General features: G+C 46.9%; 1 long non-coding RNA gene and 1 pseudogene across 1 annotated transcript; both read left to right on the forward strand.

The window, feature by feature from the left end:
• LOC144953663 (uncharacterized) overlaps positions 1–21,910 on the forward strand; it is a 267,013-nt pseudogene that overhangs the window by 24,874 nt on the left and 220,229 nt on the right.
• LOC144953649 (uncharacterized) lies at positions 12,588–15,036 on the forward strand. The gene is made up of 3 exons (XR_013640871.1): positions 12,588–12,685; positions 13,387–13,535; positions 14,980–15,036. It is a non-coding gene; the product is annotated as an uncharacterized LOC144953649 (long non-coding RNA).

Raw genomic sequence — 21,910 nt, forward strand, 5'->3', positions numbered from 1 at the left:
GGATGGAAGAGGATGAGACAGAGGAGGAGAAGATGGAGGAGGTGCAGGTGGAGATGCACGAAAAGAAGAGGAAGCGAGGGGGCCTCGCTCGCATGGCGAGAGCGTTCACCTCACTCCTCCGCCACATGCTACTTTGTGGAGATAGGTCCACCGCCCAGTAGGGGTGGTGGTCGTGGATCGGTGCCAACCGTGACTGCTATCACCACACGACCCAAGATGCCACTGGGACCACAGCTGGGGAATGAAACTGAGCAGCAGATGCCAGCACTGCAGCAAATGACTGCTGCCAGGAGACCTCACATCACACACACACATGGGACTATTCCATTAGCATAGCCGGCTCCACACTGGGCCCCTTCCATGCTGGTTTTCATCCAGGCGGTCCTCATGCGATGACCTTACCATGGTTTCCAGGACATGTAAGGGGCAGCTGACCCAGAATTAGACAGCTGCAGGGGTCTGGTGCAGACAATGAACAAAACCTGCACGTGCCAAGTCTCAAGGCCACCCGGTTAAGAATTAGGATCAATATTTTTGTTGCTGTTGTTACTATAAACTTTGTGAAATCAACACATGAGGACACAACGTAACGTTGCATTGCTTGCGAGTGCTGCCTGGGTTGGTTAAATGTGCCTTGGGGCTCGTGTGTGCGGTGTCCCGGCTGTGTGTGTGGCGGGACAAGGATATAGATAGAGACGTTTTGGGAAATGGTTCTTCTTCAGAGCACATATTCAGGTGATTCGCCTTCTTCATGACAAATCCACCCCTCATCTGCCCCACTGATCCACTGATCCACTGCTCCAATGCCCCACTGCTCCTTTGCTGCACTGCCTCATTGCTCCATTGCTCCTCTGCTCTATTGCCCCACGTCTCCACTGTGCTCTGCTCCACTGTGGATTAAAGAGAAAGGAAATGCAGGACTGTGCCACTGCTCCACAATCCCAATTGCTTTGGAAAAATATTCAAAGAATGCTGCTGCTGCTCACTAAACAGGTTGCTGCTTATGTCTTTAGCGTGGGGGGTGTTTAGAGGTGGCCCATGGACCTTGCGGTCACAGCACTGAATTGGCACCACGGAGTACCTGGGATTGAATCCAGGCAGTCACCTGTGATCAAAGCAGATTCTCAAGTCTAGCGAGTCAATGGTCTCAGCCCGGTCATCATTTACTGCACAACATCAACTATCACATGGCTGCAATGTGGTTCTCCATGTACTTAGGATAAATTCCAGCTGTAAGAAGTAACAACATTGTTGTGACCAACGTTGCTCTTAAATATAGAACAGGTGGAAAAGTCCTGCCCTTTACAATGTGGACCAGACAGCACTTGAAGGGTACTCAGAGTTCAGTGTGCCATTCTCGAGCACAAGGCATCATCATCACCACCCATCAACATTGCCAGCCATCTCACAAACCCCACACTCACCATAATACTCACACACCCACACTCACCATAATACTCACACACCCACACACTCACCATAATACTCACACACCCACACACTCACCATAATACTCACACACCCACACACTCACCATGATACACACCCCTACCATCCTACTCTCACACACGTCATGAAAGTCACACACGCACCATTACTCACACACAAACCTATAAACTCACAACGACAACAGCCGTATTTGCAACTACATGATGGTGATATCACAACAACCCAGGTGCCATGGGTTGACTGCTGTGCCAGGCTAGGTGCAGGAGGAGGTCACGGGACAGAGCCAGGTGTCATGGGTTGACTGCTGTGCCAGGCTAGGTGCAGGAGGAGGTCATGGGACAGATACTGATGCTGTGGGTTGACTGCTATGCGACAATCCCACTTGGGCGACAGCCAAGGCCAAAGGTCGGAGTGCAGCCAGTAAACTCCTGAACCTGCACCACCTAAAGAGAAGGGGACATGGAGACATGGGAGAGAGAGGAGGGAGACACGGGGAGAGAGAGGATGGAGACACGGGGAGAGAGAGGAGGGAGACACGGGGAGAGAGAGGAGGGAGACACGGGGAGAGAGAGGAGGGAGACACGGGGAGAGAGAGGAGGGAGACACGGGGAGAGAGAGGAGGGAGACACGGGGAGAGACAGGAGGGAGACACGGGGAGAGAGAGGAGGGAGACACGGGGAGAGAGAGGAGGGAGACACGTGGAGAGAGAGGAAGGAGACACGGGGAGAGAGAGGAAGGAGACACGGGGAGAGAGAGGAGGGAGACACGGGGAGAGAGAGGAGGGAGACACGGGGAGAGAGAGGAGGGAGACACGGGGAGAGAGAGGAGGGAGACACGGGGAGAGAGAGGAGGGAGACACGGGGAGAGAGAGGAGAGAGACACGGGGAGAGAGAGGAGGGAGACACGGGGAGAGAGAGAGGAGGGAGACACGGGGAGAGAGAGGAGTGAGACACGGAGAGAGAAGAGGGAGACACGGGGAGACAGAGGAGGGAGACACGGGGAGAGAGAGAGGAGGGAGACACGGGGAGAAGGAGGATGGAGACACGGGGAGAGAGAGGAGGGAGACACGGGGAGAGAGAGGAGGGAGACACGGGGAGAGAGAGAGGAGGGAGACACGGGGAGAGAGAGGAGGGAGACACGGGGAGAGAGAGGAGGGAGACACGGGGAGAGAAAGGAGGGAGACACGGGGAGAGAGAGGAGAGAGACACGGGGAGAGAGAGGAGGGAGACACGGGGAGAGAGAGGAGAGAGACACGGGGAGAGAGAGGAGGGAGACACGGGGAGAGAGAGGAGGGAGACACGGGGAGACAGAGGAGGGAGACACGGGGAGAGAGAGGAGTGAGACACGGGGAGAGAGAGGGAGACACGGGGAGAGAGAGGAGGGAGACACGGGGAGAGAGAGTAGGGAGACACGGGGAGAGAGAGGAGGGAGACACGGGGAGAGACAGGAGGGAGACACGGGGAGAGAGAGTAGGGAGACACGGGGAGAGAGAGGAGGGAGACACGGGGAGAGAGAGGAGGGAGACACGGGGAGAGAGAGGAGTGAGACACGGGGAGAGAGAGGAGGGAGACACGGGAAGAGAGAGGAGGGAGACACGGGGAGAGAGAGGGAGACACGGGGAGAGAGAGGAGTGAGACACGGGGAGAGAGAGGAGGGAGACAAAGGAGGCACCTGTAGGCCAGGTGCCTCCTTTGTCTCCCCCCCACCACAGCCACTGCTGATGTGTCCACACCGCACTTGGTTCTCACCTTCTTCTGGCTGAGTCGACGTAGAGGAGGCCCAGCCAGCGAGCCGCCACTTCAGAAGCTCGCGAGCCACCGACGGTGGCCGTGAGAGGGAATCCAAATCAGCCTCTCGTCACCCACAATGCACAGCGCCGCCTCCACTCGCCCCGGCCTCAGCGGAAGTAGCAGCTGGGGGAGGCGAGGGGGGCGAGGGGGGTGAAGGGGGTGAAGGGGGTGAGGGGGGTGAGGGGGGACATGGGGGGTGACGAAGGGGGAGTTATGGGGTTGAGGGGTTATTCATAATAAAGGTTTATTTGGGTTAGTCTCCAACACACCGATGTGCTAAAGAAGAAACTAATTGGCACTTTTTGTTCACGTGACAAACTTTATTAATTGGCTGTGTCGGGTGGTGATGGGTTTTAAGACACATTTATATTCACACGATCTTACCGCAAAAAAAAACCTTTATTATGGGATTGGAGAAAGTTAGGGGTTCAAAGGGTTAGGGGGTTGGATTTAGAGGCATAGGGGTTTAGTGGGTGAGGGGTTTAGAGGGTGAGGGGTTTAGAGGGTGAGGGGTTCAAGGGTTAATGGGATTAAAAGTGAGGGTATTAAGGGTGAAGGGGTTTAGAGGGTTATAGTTTTCGGAGTATAGGGGTTTAGAGGGTTAGGGGTATAGAGGCTTAGGTGTTTATAGGGTTAGGGTTTTAGGAATCTATGGGTCTGTGATTAACACTGAACCCTATGGGAGCCCCTGTAATTAACACTAAACCCGATGGGAGACCCAGTGATTAACACTGAACTCTATTGGAGCCCCAGTGATTAACACTGAATCCTATGGGAGACCCAGTGATTAATACTCAACCCTATGGGAGATCCAGTGATTAACACTCAACCCGATGGGAGACCCAGTGATTAACACTGAACCCTATGGGAGACCCAGTGAGTAACACTCAACCCTATGGGAGCCCCAGTGATTAACACTGAACCCTATGGGAGACCCAGTGAGTAACACTCAACTCTATGGGAGCCCCAGTGGGTACAATGAACCCTATGGGAGACCCAGTGATTAACATTAACCCCAATGGAGCCCCAGTGATTAACACTGAACCCTATGGGAGACCAAGTGATTAACATACTCTTAGTACTTTCGGTAAAGTCACGTAGGTAAAAATTTTAATTTTATTTTTTACCTACGTGACTTTACCGAAAGAACTAAGAGTATGAATCCTTGCAGTCACGAAAGCTTCAAATCTATAAGTGATTAACACTCAACCCTATGGGAGACCAAGTGATTAATACTCAACCCTATGGGAGACCAAGTGATTAAAACTCAACCCCATGGGAGCCCCAGTGATTAACACTGAACCCTATGGGAGCCCCAGTGATTAACATTGAACCCTATGGGTGCCCCAGTGATTAACACAGAACCCTATGGGTGCCCCAGTGATTAACACTGAACCCTATGGGAGCCCCAGTGATTAACATTAACCCTAAGGGAGCCCCAGTGATTAACACTGGACCATATGGGAGACCCAGTGATTACACCGAACCCTATGGGTGCCCCAGTGATTAACACTCAACCCAATGGGAGACCCAGTGAGTAACACTGAACCCTATGGGTGCCCCAGTGATTAACACTCAACCCAATGGGAGACCCAGTGAGCAACACTGAACCCGATGGGAGCCTCAGTAATTAACACTGAACCCTATGGGAGACCCAGTGATTAACACTCAACCCTATGGGAGACCCAGTGAGTAACACTCAACCCTATGGGAGACCCAGTGAGTAACACTGAACCCTATGGGAGACCCAGTAATTACACAGAACCCAATGGGAGACCCAGTGATTAACACTGAACCCGATGGGAGCCTCAGTGATTAACACTGAACTCTAAAACCACCCACTCCCGAGTGAAAGTGGGTGAGTGAGTATGTGGGTGAGTAGGTGAATGAGTTTCTGATTAAGTGGCTGAGAAAGTGGGCGAGTAGGTGATTTATTCAATGAGTGGATGAGTGGGTGAATGAGTGGTGAGTGAGTAGCTGAGTGAGTTTCTGAGTGGGTTAGTGGGTGAGTGAGTGGAGGATGAGTGAGCGAGTGAGTCTCCGAGTGAATGGGTAAGTGATTGAATTAGATAATGATTGACCGAGTTGCTCAATGAGTGAGTGACTGAAGGAATGAGTGGGGAAACGAGTGAATTGGTGAGGGAGTGGGTGAGTAAATAAGTGAGCGAGAGAGTAGATGAGTGAGTTTTTGAGCAAGTGGGTCGGTGGTTGTAGGAGTTTGAGTGGATGAGGGATTTTCTTAGTGCATGAGTGGGCAAGTTAGTGAGTAAGCGTTGGTCAGCAAGTGGCTGATTGAGTAAATGAGTAGATAGGTTAGTGAGTGCGGATGAGTAAAGGAGTTTTTGAGTAGGTGATTGACTGAGTTTCTGAATAGGTTAGTGGGTGAGTGAGCTTTTTCGTGCGTCTGTGAGTGAGTCTGTGAGTCTGAGTGAGTCTGAGTGAGTCTGTGAGTGAATGGGTGAGTGAATGGGTGAGTGAATCAGTGGGTGAATGCTTGGGTTAGTGAGTTTCTGAGTCAGTTTGTGAGTGGATGTACGAGTGGGTGAGCAAGTGGGTGGGTAAATGGGTGAGCGAGTTCTTGAGTGAGTTTCTGAGTGAGTGGCTGAGTGAGTAGGTAAGGGATTGGGTGAGCGAGTAAGCCTGTGAGTCGTTGAGTGGGTGAGTGCACGAGTGGATGAGTCTGTTTGAGTCTATGGGTCTTTGTGTAAGTATATTGTCCGTCTTTCGACGGTTCTTTGTTTGAGTTAATTGGTTTCTGTGTGAGTCAATGGGTCTGTGTGAGTCTATGGATCTATGTGCGAGTCTTTGGGTCTCTGTGTGGTGCACATAGCCTGGCATGTGAGTGGGGGGTACTGTACCCATGTGCGTATGTGTGGCGGGAGCACTGTAACCCCGTGTGTATGTGGGTGGGGTACCGTAACCCTGTGCGAGGGGATCTTTCCCCCTCCCGGGGAAGAGGCAGGATCATGAAGGTGGACCCGAAAGCGCTCGGCTTGGGAGACAAACCATCCTCCTCCTGCTTCTTGTTGTTGTACTGGGGGGGAGGGGGTGTGGAAAGGGAGGGAGGAGGAAAAGAGGAAACTAAACTATTTCAATGTTTCCAGATAATGTCCGCCGAGCTACACGGCTCTTCTTCAGAAGGGAAAATGCCACAAATGATAGGTCAACGAAGTGGCCTATCATCACGTCGACATTTATAGAAACCAAACACTCTGAAAGCGACCACTGGGAGAGAGAGACATGCAAACTCGAAATATATAGCAGGTGAGGGTAGGGATCAAACCCACGACCTCCTGTATAACAGGCGAGGTAGTTACGGGAGAAAGGAGAGGGATAGAGAGTTCCATAATTCTTTAGAAGTAACCACTCGGCCATGCCGAGAGGGATAGAGGCAGGGAAAGAGAGGGAGGTAGAGGGGGTGGGGGAGAGTGGGGGGAGACAGGGAGAGGGAGGAAGAGTGGGTAAAGGGAGGGGGGGGGAAATAAGTCAAGCTCACAGTATTGCTTGCACTCACCATGATACAATCACCATCAAACTCACACTGTCACATACCATCACTCACTCACCATAATACTTGCATACCCACACACCCTCATAAACACACCCCTACCATCCAACTCACACACACACGACATGACAATGGCTGCCATTCGCCACTACGTGGCGGTAATGTCATCACAACAAACCAGGTGCCATGGGTTGACTGCTGTGCCATACTAGGTGCAGGAGGAGGAGGACACGGGACAGACCCAGGTGACATGGGTTTACTGATGTGCCATACGAGGTGCAGGAGGAGGAGATCATGGGACAGACCCAGGTGCCATGGGTTGACTGCTGTGCCAGGCTAGGTGCAGCAGGAGGTCACGGGACAGATCCGGGTGCCACAGGTTGACTACTTTTCCAGGCTAGGTATAGGAGGAGGTCATGGGACTGATACTGATACTATGGGTTGACTGATGTGCGACAATCCCACTCGGATGACAGCCAAGGTCAAAGGTCGGAGTGCAGCCAGTCAACTCCTAACCCTTTAACCTGGACCACCCAGAAAGAAGAGGGGGGATGGAGACATGGGGAGAGAGAGCAGAGGTAGGAGGAGAGTGTGTGGAGGAAGCGAGAGCTCCTAAAGAGATGCAGGAGGTAAAGATGGCCCAGAATCAATGACGACTGCAAGGTATGCTGGGAGGCAAGGTCATGTGACCATAGGGGCGGCAGTGCTGGCTGGAGCAATCGTTGTTGGAGCCGCATGGGCAGAGGACGTCCTCCATCCCAGCACCTGCACCAACCACAATCACCACCACAACTAAAACCAAAACAACCATAAAATAACCACAACGATAACCACACCCCCAATTAGCACGGTCGGCTGGGTAGGGTGCGATTGAAGTTCAAAATAATACAACTACCATAACAACCATCATAACCACCTACACCACAACTATGACCACTACAACCACAACCTACACAATTATAACAAATATAACCACAAACACACATATAACCACAACTTACACAACCACAATTATAACCACAACATAAACCACCACAACCAAAGTCACAACTACCATAACAACCAACATAACCACATGTAACCTCCACCACAACCACCTATAAAACCAAAACTAAAGCCATGATCATAACCACAACCACCACCATCATCACAACCACCACCATCATCACAACCACCACCACAACCACCACCACAACCACCACCATAACCAAACAACAAAAAATTGACGCAGATACTACAATACCACTGCATAAAGGGTCTTTATCCCTCTGTGGGTGAGTGGCTGAGTGGGTGGCTGAGTGGGTGGCTGAGTGGGTGGGTGAGTGACTGAGTGGGTGTGTGGGTGAGTGGGTGGGTGAGTGGCTGAGTGGGTGAGTGAGTGGCTGAGTGGGTGAGTGAGTGGCGGAGTGGGTGAGTGGCTGAGTGGGTGAGTGGCCGAGTGACTTGAGTGTGAAATGAACTCGAACCTGCACCTCTGCATTGCAAGCCCAGTGAGCTCACGCCCCGCGTGTGTATCGGGGTAAAGTGTGGGCACGCCCAGCGTGGGAGAGTAGACCAAATACTCCACATCGCGGCCTCTAGTCGAGGCCATTTCTGCCACGACAACAAATCCGCCCCTCCAGAGACACAAACAACTAAATGTAACTCATCCCATCAGCCACAATCTGTCAGTGCCTCTCATCATCATCATCAGCAGCAGCAGGGCCGTGACCTCAACAGGCGCCTCCTCTGCCCCCCCCCACCACCACCGCCACTGCTGCTGCTGCTGCGTCCACAGCGTGCAAGGTGCTCGCCTTGTTCGGGCTGAGTCGACGTAGAGGAGGCCCAGCCAGCGAGCCGCCGCTTCAGAAGCTCGCGAGCCACCGACGGTGGCCGCGAGCGGGAATCCAAATCGTCCGCTCGCCACCCACAATGCACAGCGCCGCCTCCACTCTCCCCGGCCTCAGCGGAAGTAGCAGCGGGGGGAGGGGCGGGGCGAGGGGGGTGAAGGGGCGGGGCGAGGGGTTGGGCATGGGGGGGAGGGACTCCGGTGGGGGGGAGGGGCTCCGGTGGGGGGGAGGGGCTCCGGTGGGGGGGAGGAGCCTCGGTGGGGGGGAGGGGCTCAGGTCTGCGACGTCACGGTGGGCGTGGTCACTTGGTACCGCCCCCTCGTGTCTCCCTCAGGCAGTTTGTCCGTTAGAGAGTCGGGGGGAGCATCTGGCGAAGGTGAGAAATGGTGTGAGTCTGTGTGTGTGTGAGTCTGTGTGTGTGTGAGTCTGTGTGTGTGTAAACACAAAGATGGCCGGGCGTGGTGCTGGCCACCCACCCCCTCGTGTGCCGTTCTGCCCTTCATAGGTGCTGCTGGCTAACAGCACTTGCCCCAACAGTCTATTTCAGCTATAAGGGGGATCTTTATCTTTGTTGATAGTGGTGGTGGTGTTGATGATGTTGATGGTGGTGGTATTGTTGGTGGTGTTGATGGTGGTGTTGTTGATTGTGGTGTTGTTGGTGGTCGTGTTGGTGGTGGTGGTCTTGGTGGTGGTGTTGGTTGTGGTGGTGTTAGTGGTGTTGATGGAGGTGATGTTGATGGGGGTGGTGTTGATGATGTTTTTGGTTATGGTGTTGATGGTGGTGATAGTCTTGTTTGTGGTGGTGTTGCTGGTGGTATTGTTGATGATTGTGGTGTTGATGGTGGTGTTGTTGATTGTACGATCCATCCTGGGTTTAACCAGGCTGGATTGTGTGAGGGGCTCACAAATGCTTGAAAGATCTGGAGACATTCCCACCAGTAAGCTCCTCCGGCAGGCAAGGCTGCATTGGCTGGGTCTTGTAGACCGCATACCCAAGCAGTTTCTTTTGGTTGCATAAAGGGGGCTAAACGGGCACGACATGGGCTGTCAAAAATATGGACTGATGCTGTATGGGAGGATGTGGAGCTGAGTGGACTTGCAGAAGACTGGTATCAGCGGTGTGGATAGCATCCTTCACGAGGAAGCTCGTGAAGGATCCTACCGGGCAGTAGGAGGCAGTCGCCTTCCAACAACAACTGAGGACAGAGGAGTGACGCTCACAACGAGTAGCGGATCAAATTCAGCAAGTTGACACATTTCGATTTAAAGCTTCTTTCGTGACTGCAGCAGGGATTCATCTTCTTGGTTCTTTCGGTAAAGTCATCACATAGAATGGAAATAATAAAAGAATAAAATAAAACATAATAAAATAATTCTCACGACGTTTCGGCCACAACGCAAGCAGCCGTCCTCAGGTGAAGAACAGGTCTGTCGGGGGGACAGCGTCTGTTCTTCACCTGAGGACGGCTGCTTGCGTTGTGGCCGAAACGTCGTGAGAATTATTTTATTATGTTTTATTTTATTCTTTTATTATGTTTTATTTGTATTATTTTATTATGTTTTATTTTTATTATTTTATTATGTTTTATTTTTATTAGTTTATTATGTTTTATTTTATTATTTCCATTCTACGTGACTTTACCGAAAGAACCAAGAAGGCAAGTTGGCACAGTTGGGGATACAGTCATCTCAGCCAACCTTTGGAACCTGGGTCTATCCCGTGACGTCTTGTCAGCCTTCGACACTTCACGTGGCCTAAAAGTGCACCTGGCCCGGTACAAGCGCCGTGGTGTCATCACCCCTACTTAGTGGCGAATGTCGGTTGTTGTTTTTGTATTTCGTGTTGTGAGTGAGTGGTGATAATGTGAGTCTGTGTTGATGATGTGGGTTCATGCTGAGGATGTAAGCCCGCGTTGTGAGTGAGTGGTGATGATGTGAGTCTGTGTTGATGATGTGGGTTCATGGTGAGGGTGTAAACCCGCGTTGTGAGTGAGTGGTGATGATGTGAGTCTGTGTTGACGATGTGGGTTCATGGTGAGGATGTAAGCCCGCGTTGTGAGTGAGTGGTGATGATGTGAGTCTGTGTTGATGATGTGGGTTCATGGTGAGGGTGTAAGCCCGCGTGGTGAGTGAGTGGTGATGATGTGAGTCTGTGTTGATGATGTGGGTTCATGGTGAGGATGTAAGGCCACGTTGTGACTCGTATTGAGATCTGGGAGCCCTCACTCCCCCTCGACTCTTTGTGATCCTCGCCTTCGTCTCCTGCCCCGCACGCAGATACCCGGACTGTGCGAGAGACGCTGTGATTTCTGTGCACCCTGCTCTGCAAGTTGCTACCATGGAGGTACGTGTGGCTCTTCGACTCGTGTGGTGAAGTATGGATGGACGTGTGCTCTCCACTCTGCGTGTGGCTACCTGTCGCCTATCCATATACCTGAGTGTGCATCTACTTGCCTGCCTGAGTGTGTGTGCATCTATCAGAGTATCTCCCCCGAGATCCTGTCTGTGTACCTGCCTGTCTACATGTGAATAATCTACAGTACTTTTCGATTTAAAGCTTTCGTGACTGCAGGGATTCATCTTCTTGGTTTTTTCGGTAAAGTCACGTAGAAGGGAAGTAATAAAATAATAAAAATAAAACATAAAATAATAAAAAAAATTAAACATAATAAAATAATGAAAATAAAATAAACTAATAAAAATTAAACATAATAAAATTATAAAAATAAAACATTAAAATATTATTAATAAAACATATGAAACTAATAAAAATAAAACATAATAACATAATAATAATAAAACATAATAAAATAATAAAAATAAAACATTAAAATATTATTAATAAAACATATGAAACTAATAAAAATAAAACATAATAACATAATAATAATAAAACATAATAAAATAATAAAAATAAAACATAATAAAATTTCGATTTAAAGCTTATTTCGTGACTGCAGGGATTCATCTTCTTGGTTCTTTCGGTAAAGTCATCACGTAGAAGGGAAGTAATAAAATAATAAAAATAAAACATAAAATAATTTTCACGACGTTTCGGCCACAACGCAAGCAGCCGTCCTCAGGTGAAAACCAGGTCTGTCGAGGCGACAGCGTCTGAATTCATTCATTCAGAAATTTAAAATAATTATTATTTAAGTTTTATTAATTTTTATTTCATTTTTTACCTACGTGACTTTACCGAAAAAACTAAGAGTAAGTACTTTTATCTATCCACTACTGGATGAAGGCTTCCTTCCCTGAGTTCCTGCTACCCCTCACGATCCTGCGATGGCATAATCCACCAAGCACCGATTTTGTCGCTCCATCTCTCTGGAAGCTGTCTTCTCAGACGTGCTCCGATACTTGGCTGCAGCTCCGTTATTGTTCTAGACCATCGGCCATCGTTGTTCCTCGTGGCCGTGGCATGTCCTGGCCCAACCCCACTTCTCTTATCAGTTTGAAGGATGCCATTAACCTGTGTGTGTCTACACTATGGGAACCTCATTTGCCAGTAAAAATATGATAATTGTTTTTTTACCCTTCTATCTGGCAACAAAACTGACACCTTTTTATAAGGAGTCATGTTTGCATAGACAGCAATACCTGCAGTCATAATTCAAACAAAAGAACATAACTCTGATAATGTGCATTGTCCTTGAAGTTTAATCAACTTCAAGGACAGAAGTTTAATCAACTTCAAGGACAGTGCACATTATCAGAGTTATGTTTTTTTGTTTTTATTATGACTGCAGGTATTGCGGTCTATGCAAACATGACTTCCTGTGTGTGTCCTCTAAATCCACACGTGTTTCATTGTAAATCCAAGTGTGACATCAGATATTGTCCAAATATCACAACGCTGAGAACTGACACAACATCTTGGCAGGACCCTCATGTTTGTGGAGCCCAGGATCTCAGAGATCCTGGCTCAGTGCTCGCCTCCTGCCCTTTCCCCAACATCTTGCTAAAGTTTACATGGTGGACCTTTGTCTTTGTGTGTGTGTAGATGAGCCGAGCTGGAGAGGCGAGGAGTAAGGGCGAATCTTGCACCACGTGGAGTGCGCTGTCCTCAGAGGGCACCGCCTCCATCTGCAGCAAATCACCGCAAGGTAAGGACAGTAATGAGGGACGTCACAGAGGGCCATGGTGAATGGTGGAACATCACAATGGCCATGTTACATGGTGCATGTCACAGTGGCCATGATGCATTGGAGATTTCATAGCGGCCATGATGCATGGGTGATATCCAGGTGGCCAAGTTGCATGGAGGACTTCATGTTGGCAGTGTTGCATGCAGGACTTAATGGTAGCCATGTTGCATGGGGGACTGCATCATGGTGGCCATGTTGCATGGGGATGATTATCTGTGCTCTGGCCTCAGCACATCACACGCTTTCAGATGCACTTCCGATATTAGGAAGCCAAATTTCGATTTAGAGCTTTCGTGACTGCAGGGATTCATCTTCTTGGTTCTTTCGGTTTTATTATGTTTTATTTTTATTATTTTATTACTTCTCTTCTACGTGACTTTACCGAAAGAACCAAGAAGATGATTAGGAAGCCACTGGAGCTATACACTTTTAAATCATCTAGATTGAAAACTACTTTCTTTAGAACTTTTCATGTTTCGTTTATTGTCCTTCCCCCGCGTATTCATTTGGCACCATTGGCTACATACGGTGCAAAAGAAGTTCAACATACATACAGACATAACTGGTATTGGCCAAAACATCCCAATCCTGTAATTGTTTCCTACAAATGGCTCAACTTTGGGATCACACAGCTGTTGTCGTTATTCTCATGTCTGCAGAAATCATGGCTCTCTTTGGCCCTCACTTGACCCACCGTGAGAAGCTAGAACTCGCAGCCATGCAGGAAGTGTGGTACTTTGCACTTTTCAACAAATCTGAGGGATGCAACAATGATGGATACGACGACCAAGAACGAAATTACATTCTGGTGAGGCTCGCAACAAAACACCAGCTGTGGGGGCAGTCACAGGGCCCATCGGTAGCGGGGTTTTTGGCTTCTTGTTATTGCACCTGAAGTACCAACCAGGGCTATCACACACACCAATGTACTTCAGAATCAGGATTTTTTATCGCGAGTAAAGCCCATTGAGCTAAGAAGCTCTTTTTTAAGGGTGACTGAGCCAGCAGACATCAGAACATTCCACAATGACAGATTTAAAACAACGTAATCATTACAGAAAATACATTAGAAAATTACATTCTCACTTAAATCCTTGACTTAAAGCTTTCGTGACTGCAAGAATTCATATTTTTTGGGTCTTTCGGTAAAGTCAAGTAGATAGGTTCAAAGAAAATAACAAAAACTAAAACTACAACGTTTCAATCGCAACACAATCGGTCGTCTTCAGGAAAAGGGGGGTTAGCTTCCAAAGGCAAACTGTTTATTAGGGTTTTAAATGGGCATAGCCCAAATGTCAGCAGCCAATATTAATGCAAGTGGTGGGCAGCCAACCCGACAGTTTCAGATCTGCCTTACGTTCGTGAATATAAGACCGATCCGAAACTAGGTCGGATCTGAAACACGTTAGGACCAATACCTCAGCCGTGGCTGATCATTGTTTTAATGCGGTGGGCTCACAAAATTTATTTCTCTAAGACGAAGGTACTTTGCAAACCCACTTGTCTATCAACAAAGATTCATTCATGAAGCCATCCATTTTTATCGACACAGACACAATTTAAACCGAGAAGATGGGTACAAACTGAGTAATCATTGGAAGGACGTTATCAACCAGTTTAAGTCATAATTGGCTATGATCTTCCCATCCTACCACCTTCTGATGATAGTCGTGCTTTATGCCCATTTCAAACTTGCGCTTTCACACTAACACAGCCACGTTGCGTGCCGACCCCTCGGTTGCGGCTCTGCGATATGCCATTAACATACTAATCTGTCATTAACATGATAATTTTCACCCAGCAACCCTTGATTGTTTTTAGTTTTTTGTTATTTTCTTTCAATCTATGTACGTGACTTTACCGAAAGATCTTCTTGGTTCTTTCGGTAAAGTCACGTAGAATGGAAATAATAAAATAATAAAAATAAAACATAATAAAATAATAAAAATAAAACATAATAAAATAATAAAATAAAACATAATAAAATAATAAAAATAAAACATAATAAAATACAATTCTCACGACGTTTCGGCCACAACGCAAGCAGCTGTCCTCAGGTGAAGAACAGGTCTGTCGGGAAGACAGCGTCTGAATGAACACCACCAGGCTTGGCAGCGTATATTTAAGCTGGGTTGGAGTGGGAAGAGCGCCTTGACAAAGGAATTTGCATATCCCAAAGAATATACATTCTCACTTCTTAAACTTTGTGATTTTAATTATATTCACTTTAAATGATTGCACCTTTTGTGCAGTTCCGGCATGAGCACCTCCGCTATCGCTATGAGGTGCTGAAGAAGATTGGAGAAGGAGGTCAAGGCCAGGTGATCCAGTGCCTTGATCACAAAAGGAACATCCTGGTGGCCATCAAGATCCTGGTGTCACCATCGAGGTAAGACTTCAGAGCCGCGCCGTCACGAGGCCGATGTTGTTGTTAAGTCCGTTGCCACGGGCAGCCGTGCGATGCAGTGATGACATTATTCTTTGGTTCTTTCGGTAAAGTCACGTATAAAGATAAAATAATAAATTAAATAATAGCATACTACGACGTTTCGATTGCAACACAAGCAATCTTCATCAGGTATAAAAGAAATAGCAGCAAAAATCTAACTAGAAAACTATAGACAGACACACAAGCAGACCGACATCACAAAGACACACAGAGAGAGAACACGTATCGGCAGAAAGAGAGAGGTCGTTTCTGTGACGAGGCCTTAAATATAGAGAGGGGGCGGAGAGAGGGAGGGGGCAGAGAAAAAATTAGCATGTCAATGATAATTAGAGATAGGCACACTAAAATTAAATAGCCTAGTAAAATATCGAAATGTAATGTATTATTTTTATTATTTTATCTTTATACGTGACTTAACCGAAAGAACCATAGAATAATTCCTGCAGTCACAAAAGCTCCAAAATTGGCAGTGATGACACTCGTGCATCAAAGCGAGAAGGGGGGCCTGGGTTCGACTCCTGATTCGGGTGCCCTCCTGTATGGAGTTTGCATGTTCTACCCCTGTTCTGCATCAGTTCCTTCTGGGTTCTCAGATTTTTCCTCCCTAAAGCTTAAAATACACACACACAGTGTAAACTAATATTGGGGCAAAACATCCCATTGCTGAAAGATTACCTGCACATTACGGTAATTCCTCATTTAATGCTGTAGATACATTCCTGAAAAGTTCCGCGTTCAGCAAAAAGATATTGAGCGAAAATAATTTTCCCATAAATAATGTAATAATAATGTTTGGCGAGATACAATGCACTCATACACCTTGAGATGACGAGACCAATAACTGAGGGTATGCCGTCACGTTACTTTATCATTGCGAGTAATGTATCATTGCAGCTCAAGAAAGTAGTTTGTTGTCGACTACTCACAGATCGTGTTATAACGGGCGTGTTCCGTGCTTTAACAGGCGTGTTCTACGTTATAACGAGAAGCGTTCCGTGTTGCAATGGGCGCGTTCGTGTTATTACGGGTACATTCCACGTTATGCGAAAAGTGTTCCCGAATGGAAGAGGCACATTGAAGTGAAAATGCGTTGTGTTCATATTCTTAGGTTTTTTCGGTAAAGTCACGTCTATTCTTAGTCTTAAGCCTCACCTTACCATATTAATAAAAAGTGTGCCGTACTTGGCCCTTCCCCTCTTCAACCATTATATATACGGAGTGGTAGCTCTTGTAATCTCTCATTTACTTGATACAGCTGTCGTGGCTGTGACGGTTCCACCTGAAGACGGAGGCTTGTGTTGCCTCCGAAACGTCGTGATTTTTATTTTATTTTTATTTTACTTTTATTAATTTAATTTTTTTACCTACATGACTTTACCGAAAAAAACCTAAGAATATGAATCCTTGCAGTTACGAAAGCTTCAAATCTAGAATTAATGCGTTGTGTTAACATGCGTTTGCATTTAGATTTCTAAAATGACCAATCCGATTTGAATGGTTCTTCACTTTCAAATCTTATTGGGTGCCCTACGCCGGCTCCTGCTCCCTCTGTGGGAGCTAATCACCAATGATAGTCAAGTGTGCTACTGGAACTCCTGGTGCTGTTAGACCTGGTGAATTCATAGTGAATTATTTTATTCTGAGTAGAATTTGGCTCTGGATATCCCTAAAGCAAATGTAGGCTCTTCATTTGTGGACTTCCTCTGTGCAGCTCCAAGCAGGAAACATACCAGAAGATGGAGCTCCAGATAGCTCTGGAACTTCAGGGCGAGGGCAGTGATGAAGATTTCAACGTCATCGAAGTCCTGAACAGATTTCATTTCAGAGGACACTACTGTATCGTCATGGAGCTGTTGAAGTATGTAGCTCATACCCCCCCCCCTCCGCCAATAGCGTGGTCAACTAACTTAAAAAACTTTCGTTATTTTTTAGAAGCGACCAGACCACAAATAAAAGCTTAACAAAGTAGCATTTTTCTTCTTGGTTCTTTCGGTAAAGTCACGTAGAATGGAAATAATAAAATAATAAAAATAAAACATTATAAAATAATTCTCACGACGTTTCGGCCACAACGCAAGTAGCCATCCTCAGGTGAAGAACAGGTCTGTCGGGGAGACAGAGTCTGTCTTCCCGACAGACCTGTTCTCCTGTCTTCCCGACAGACCTGTTCTTCACCCGAGGACGGCTACTTGCGTTGTGGCCGAAACGTCGTGAGAATTATTTTATTATGTTTTATTTTTATTATTTTATTACTTCCCTTCTACGTGACTTTACCGAAAGAACCAAGAAGATGAATCCCTGCAGTCACGAAAGCTTTAAATCTAAAAGTAGCATTTTGATTATAAATGTGGAGGGGAAAACCAGTGGACCCACAGAAAAATCTACGTGCCCACGGGGAGAACATGCAATCTCCAAATCTACAGGCATCACGGTCGGGATCAAACCTAGGACCTCCTCCATACCAGGCGGGGGAGATGTCATCTCGCCACCGCGGCAAGCTGTTAATTCTTAATTGTGGAGCTTTCGTGACTGCAGGAATTACTCTTTGGTTCTTTCGGTAAAGTCACGTATAAAGATAAAATAATAAATTAAATAATAGCATACGACGTTTCGATTGCAACACAAGCAATCATCATCAGGTATAAATGAAATAGCAACAAAAATCTAACCAGAAAACTATAGACAGACATATGTATCTTGGTGATATCTGTCTGCTTATATGTCTGTCTATAGTTTTCTGGTTAGATTTTTGTTGCTATTTCATTTCATTTATACCTGATGATGATTGCTTGTGTTGCAATCGAAACGTCGTATGCTATTATTTAATTTATAATTTTATCTTTATACGTGACTTTACCGAAAGAACCAAAGAGTAAGCTGTTAATGTTGAGATGCCCACGCCACCACCCATGCATTGTAATCCTGTGGAGCTGCCATGTGCCACGGGTGCATTGGAGGCCACTTGTCTTTTCTCCATTAGCCCTGCCACTTTAACCAACCCACGCCTCCACTCAATCAGCAGGGTGGCTGCATGGCAGTGGTGATGCTCGTGCCTCTCGGCGAAAATCCCGAGCTTCTGTTCTGTGTGGAGTTTTTATCTTCTCCCAATGGATAACCCTCCACCACCCGGCAACAAAGCCAATGAATGCAAGTTGTCAAGTGGGCAGATATGCCAACTGATTTGGTTTATGGGTAAATTGACGACCTCAACCCACACGGAACTATAACCTTTAATATTGGTCATAAATGTGCACGTGAACGTACAATATGAACATGATTATCGTTTACACCATGGGAACCTCATTTGCCAGTAAAAATATGATAATTGGTTTTTTACCCTTCTATCTGGCAATAAAACTGACACCTTTTTACAAGGAGTCATGTTTGCATAGACCGCAATACCTGCAGTCATAATACAAACAAAAGACATAACTTTTGTTTGTATTATGACTGCAGCCAAAGACATAACTTTTGTTTGTATTATGACTGCAGGTATTGCGGTCTATGCAACCATGACTCCTTGTAAAAAGTTGTCAGTTTTGTTGCCAGATAGAAGGGTAAAAAAACAATTATCATGATTATCGTTATCAGAATCAGTGCAGCATTGTAGGGGATGGTACTGATGCCGTGTTTTTGTTGCTGCTTCTGCCTCTCTCACAGGGAGAGCCTTCATGAAGTGATTAGAAATGCGGGGCTCCGACGGTTGGACATGGCGATGGTGAAAACCTACACCAGGGGCATCCTCAAGTTCTTGCGCCACATACATTCCAGGAAAATCGTCCACGCGGACATCAAGCCAGTGAGTGGACACAGCGTTCAGCTTTCACTTTGGTGCAGAGGTGTATCACTCTTTGGTTCTTTCGGTAAAGTCACGTATAAAGATAAAATAATAAATTAAATAATAGCATACGACGACGTTTCGATTGCAACACAAGCAATCATCATCAGGTATAAAAGAAATAGCAACAAAAATCTAACCAGAAAACTATAGACAGACATATAAGCAGACAGATATCGCAAAGATACATAGAGAGAGAACACACATCGGCACACAGAGAGAGAACGTCTCTGTGACGAGGCCTTAAATAGAGAGAGGGGGGTGGGGGCGGAGAGAGGGAGGGGTTAGAGAAAAAAATAGCATGTCAATGAGTAGGACGACGGGTGACAAAGTACGCAAGCTTTATACGTGACTTTACCGAAAGAACCAAAGAGTAATTCCTGCAGTCACGAAAGCTACAAATTAAGATTGCAGAGGTGTATCTTTATTGGGGACTCGTTCCACAGAGAAAACCGGCCATGTTGGTCACAGAGTCGATATGTAAGCTCTGCCCATCTCACTGGAAGGAGGCAGGGTCATGCTCCTCTGGTGAATGTGATCTGGTATGAATTAAACTATAGTGTAGAGTCGTGTCGCTCTTGGGGACTCACCAGAGAGAAAACCGGCAACATTGATCAGCGTTGCCTGGGAGACATGAAACAGAGTCGAAAATATATTTTTTTAAAACGTGCGAAATGTGCATTTTGGCCTGACAACTGCTCGTTATCGAATTCCAATCTGCAAATTGAAAACGTCCAAAGACAAAGGTGCAGTGGAAAGCGTCACGGAATCCGTGCACTCTCTTGTGCGTGGCTTTTTGTCTCTAACTCGTTAACGGGCACTCATCCAGCTGTGAGCTCCATGCAGCTCTCCTGTTGGAGCAACGGCAATCGGTTGTCAATAGAGCCACCCCTCTTTACTTTGATGGTGCCTGAGAGTGCTTTGAACGTGACACGCCTCTACTCACATCTACAATTTTGACGCATCTTCTTGGTTCTTTCGGTAAAGTCACGTAGAAGGGAAGTAATAAAATAATAAAAATAAAACTTAATAAAAGATAAAAAAAACATAATAAAAATAAAACATAATAAAATGATCGTATTGTTTTTCGATTTAAAGCTTTCGCGACTGCAGGGATTCATCTTCTTGGTTCTTTCGGTAAAGTCACGTAGAAGGGAAGTAATACAATAATAAAATTAAAACAATTCTCACGACGTTTCGGCCACAACGCAAGCAGTCGTCCTCAGTTGACCTGGTTTTCACCTTTTTTTTTATTATGTTTTTTATTATGTTTTATTTTTATTATTGTATTACTTCCCTTCTACGTGATGACTTTACCGAAAGAACCAAGAAGATGAATCCCTGCAGTCACGAAAGCTTTAAATCGAAATTTAATTTTGACACATTTGAAAGGGGCACCACCGAGTTGTCAGAAAACAGCGAATATTGCTCTTGACTGACGCTTGTCGACAGCGCTATGCCTCATCTAGTTCCCCTGTTTAGCGTGTGTCGTGGTATGTGATTGATCCACTGCTGGCTGAATGATATCGGCATAACCTCTGAGTTTGAATTCATTCTACCCCTCCTCCAGGAAAATGTTCTCGTCAAAGACACCGTGACTGGCACCGTGAGGATCACGGACTTTGGCACGAGCTTTTTCGTGGAAAGTCAACGTGAGTGACCTCACCTGGGTGTGTGAGTGTCTGCGTGTGGGTGTCTGTATGGCTGTCTTTATGCATGGGTCTCTCTGCGTCCGTGTGAGTGTCTATATGTCAGTGTCTGTCTGAGTGTGTCTGTGTGTGAGTATCTGAGTGTCTGTACATGTGACTGTTTGTGTGCTTGATGATGATGCTGTTTAAGACACAGTGTGTACACACGCACATATGTTTGTTGTCCTTGTGATTTTTGTACAGCTATGAATGTTGGTGGGACCCTAGAATACTTGGCTCCGGAGCTGTTGCTGGGCTATAGCTTGACATGTGGAGTGGATATGTGGGCGCTGGGCTGCACGGTGGCGGAGTTGGCGACGGGCAGGGAATTATTCCGGTCCAACAGCCACGAAGATCACCTCCCGCGCTGCATAGAGGTATTTCCCACACGGCGTCTGTCCGCTCGTGATCCCCCTCTCTTTCCTTGGAGTCGTGAGCTATGGGGGTGGCAGGAGGGAGGGTGGCCACTTGGTGATCTGTGAATAACGGCTGTCGTATGTTGCGTGTACACGTGTATGTCTTGTTTGTGTGGGGGAACGGTAGTGTAGAGGTCAGCCTGCTGTGCTAGAAACTGAGTTTGATTCCAGCTCATGGGCAACACCAGTGACGATTGTCTGAACTGGTCCTGGGCCTCCTCTAGTTCGAGTCAGCCTCAACTGAGTACCTGGTGGAGTGTGTAAAGTACCTGGGTCAATTCTAGATTTGAAGCTTTCGTGACTGCAAGGATTCACATTCTTAGGTTTTTTTGGTAAAGTCGCGTAGGTAAAAAATAAAAAAATTAATTAAAGTAAAATAAAAATTAAATTAAAATCACGACGTTTCGGAGGCAACACAAGCCTCCATCTTCAGGTGGAACATTCACAGCACGATAGCTGTATCAAGTGAGAGAAATTCCAAGAAACAGTCCTTGTGTATATATACTGTTTGAGGGTGGCAGGAGCCAAGGTAGGCCCTGAATATTATTTTTGTGAGGTTCGGTGCGGCTGAAGCACGCTGTTAGGAATGAGCCTTTGTTGTGTAAACTAGGTGCGGATGATGTAAAGGTGCGTGTAAAATGGACTGAGCCTTTTTGTTATGTAGAGATGATGCGGCTGAAATCAGCCGCCACTCCTGTCTCTGTGTGCCACAGTGCTGGCCCTCAACAAACGCTGCTAATTTTGCTACTCGATCTGACAGCACTTGTCCCTACAGTGTGCCGAAGCTATACG

The sequence above is a fragment of the Lampetra fluviatilis genome, chromosome 80 (assembly GCF_964198595.1).
Source record: "Lampetra fluviatilis chromosome 80, kcLamFluv1.1, whole genome shotgun sequence".
Classification (NCBI taxonomy): Eukaryota; Metazoa; Chordata; class Hyperoartia; order Petromyzontiformes; family Petromyzontidae; genus Lampetra; species Lampetra fluviatilis.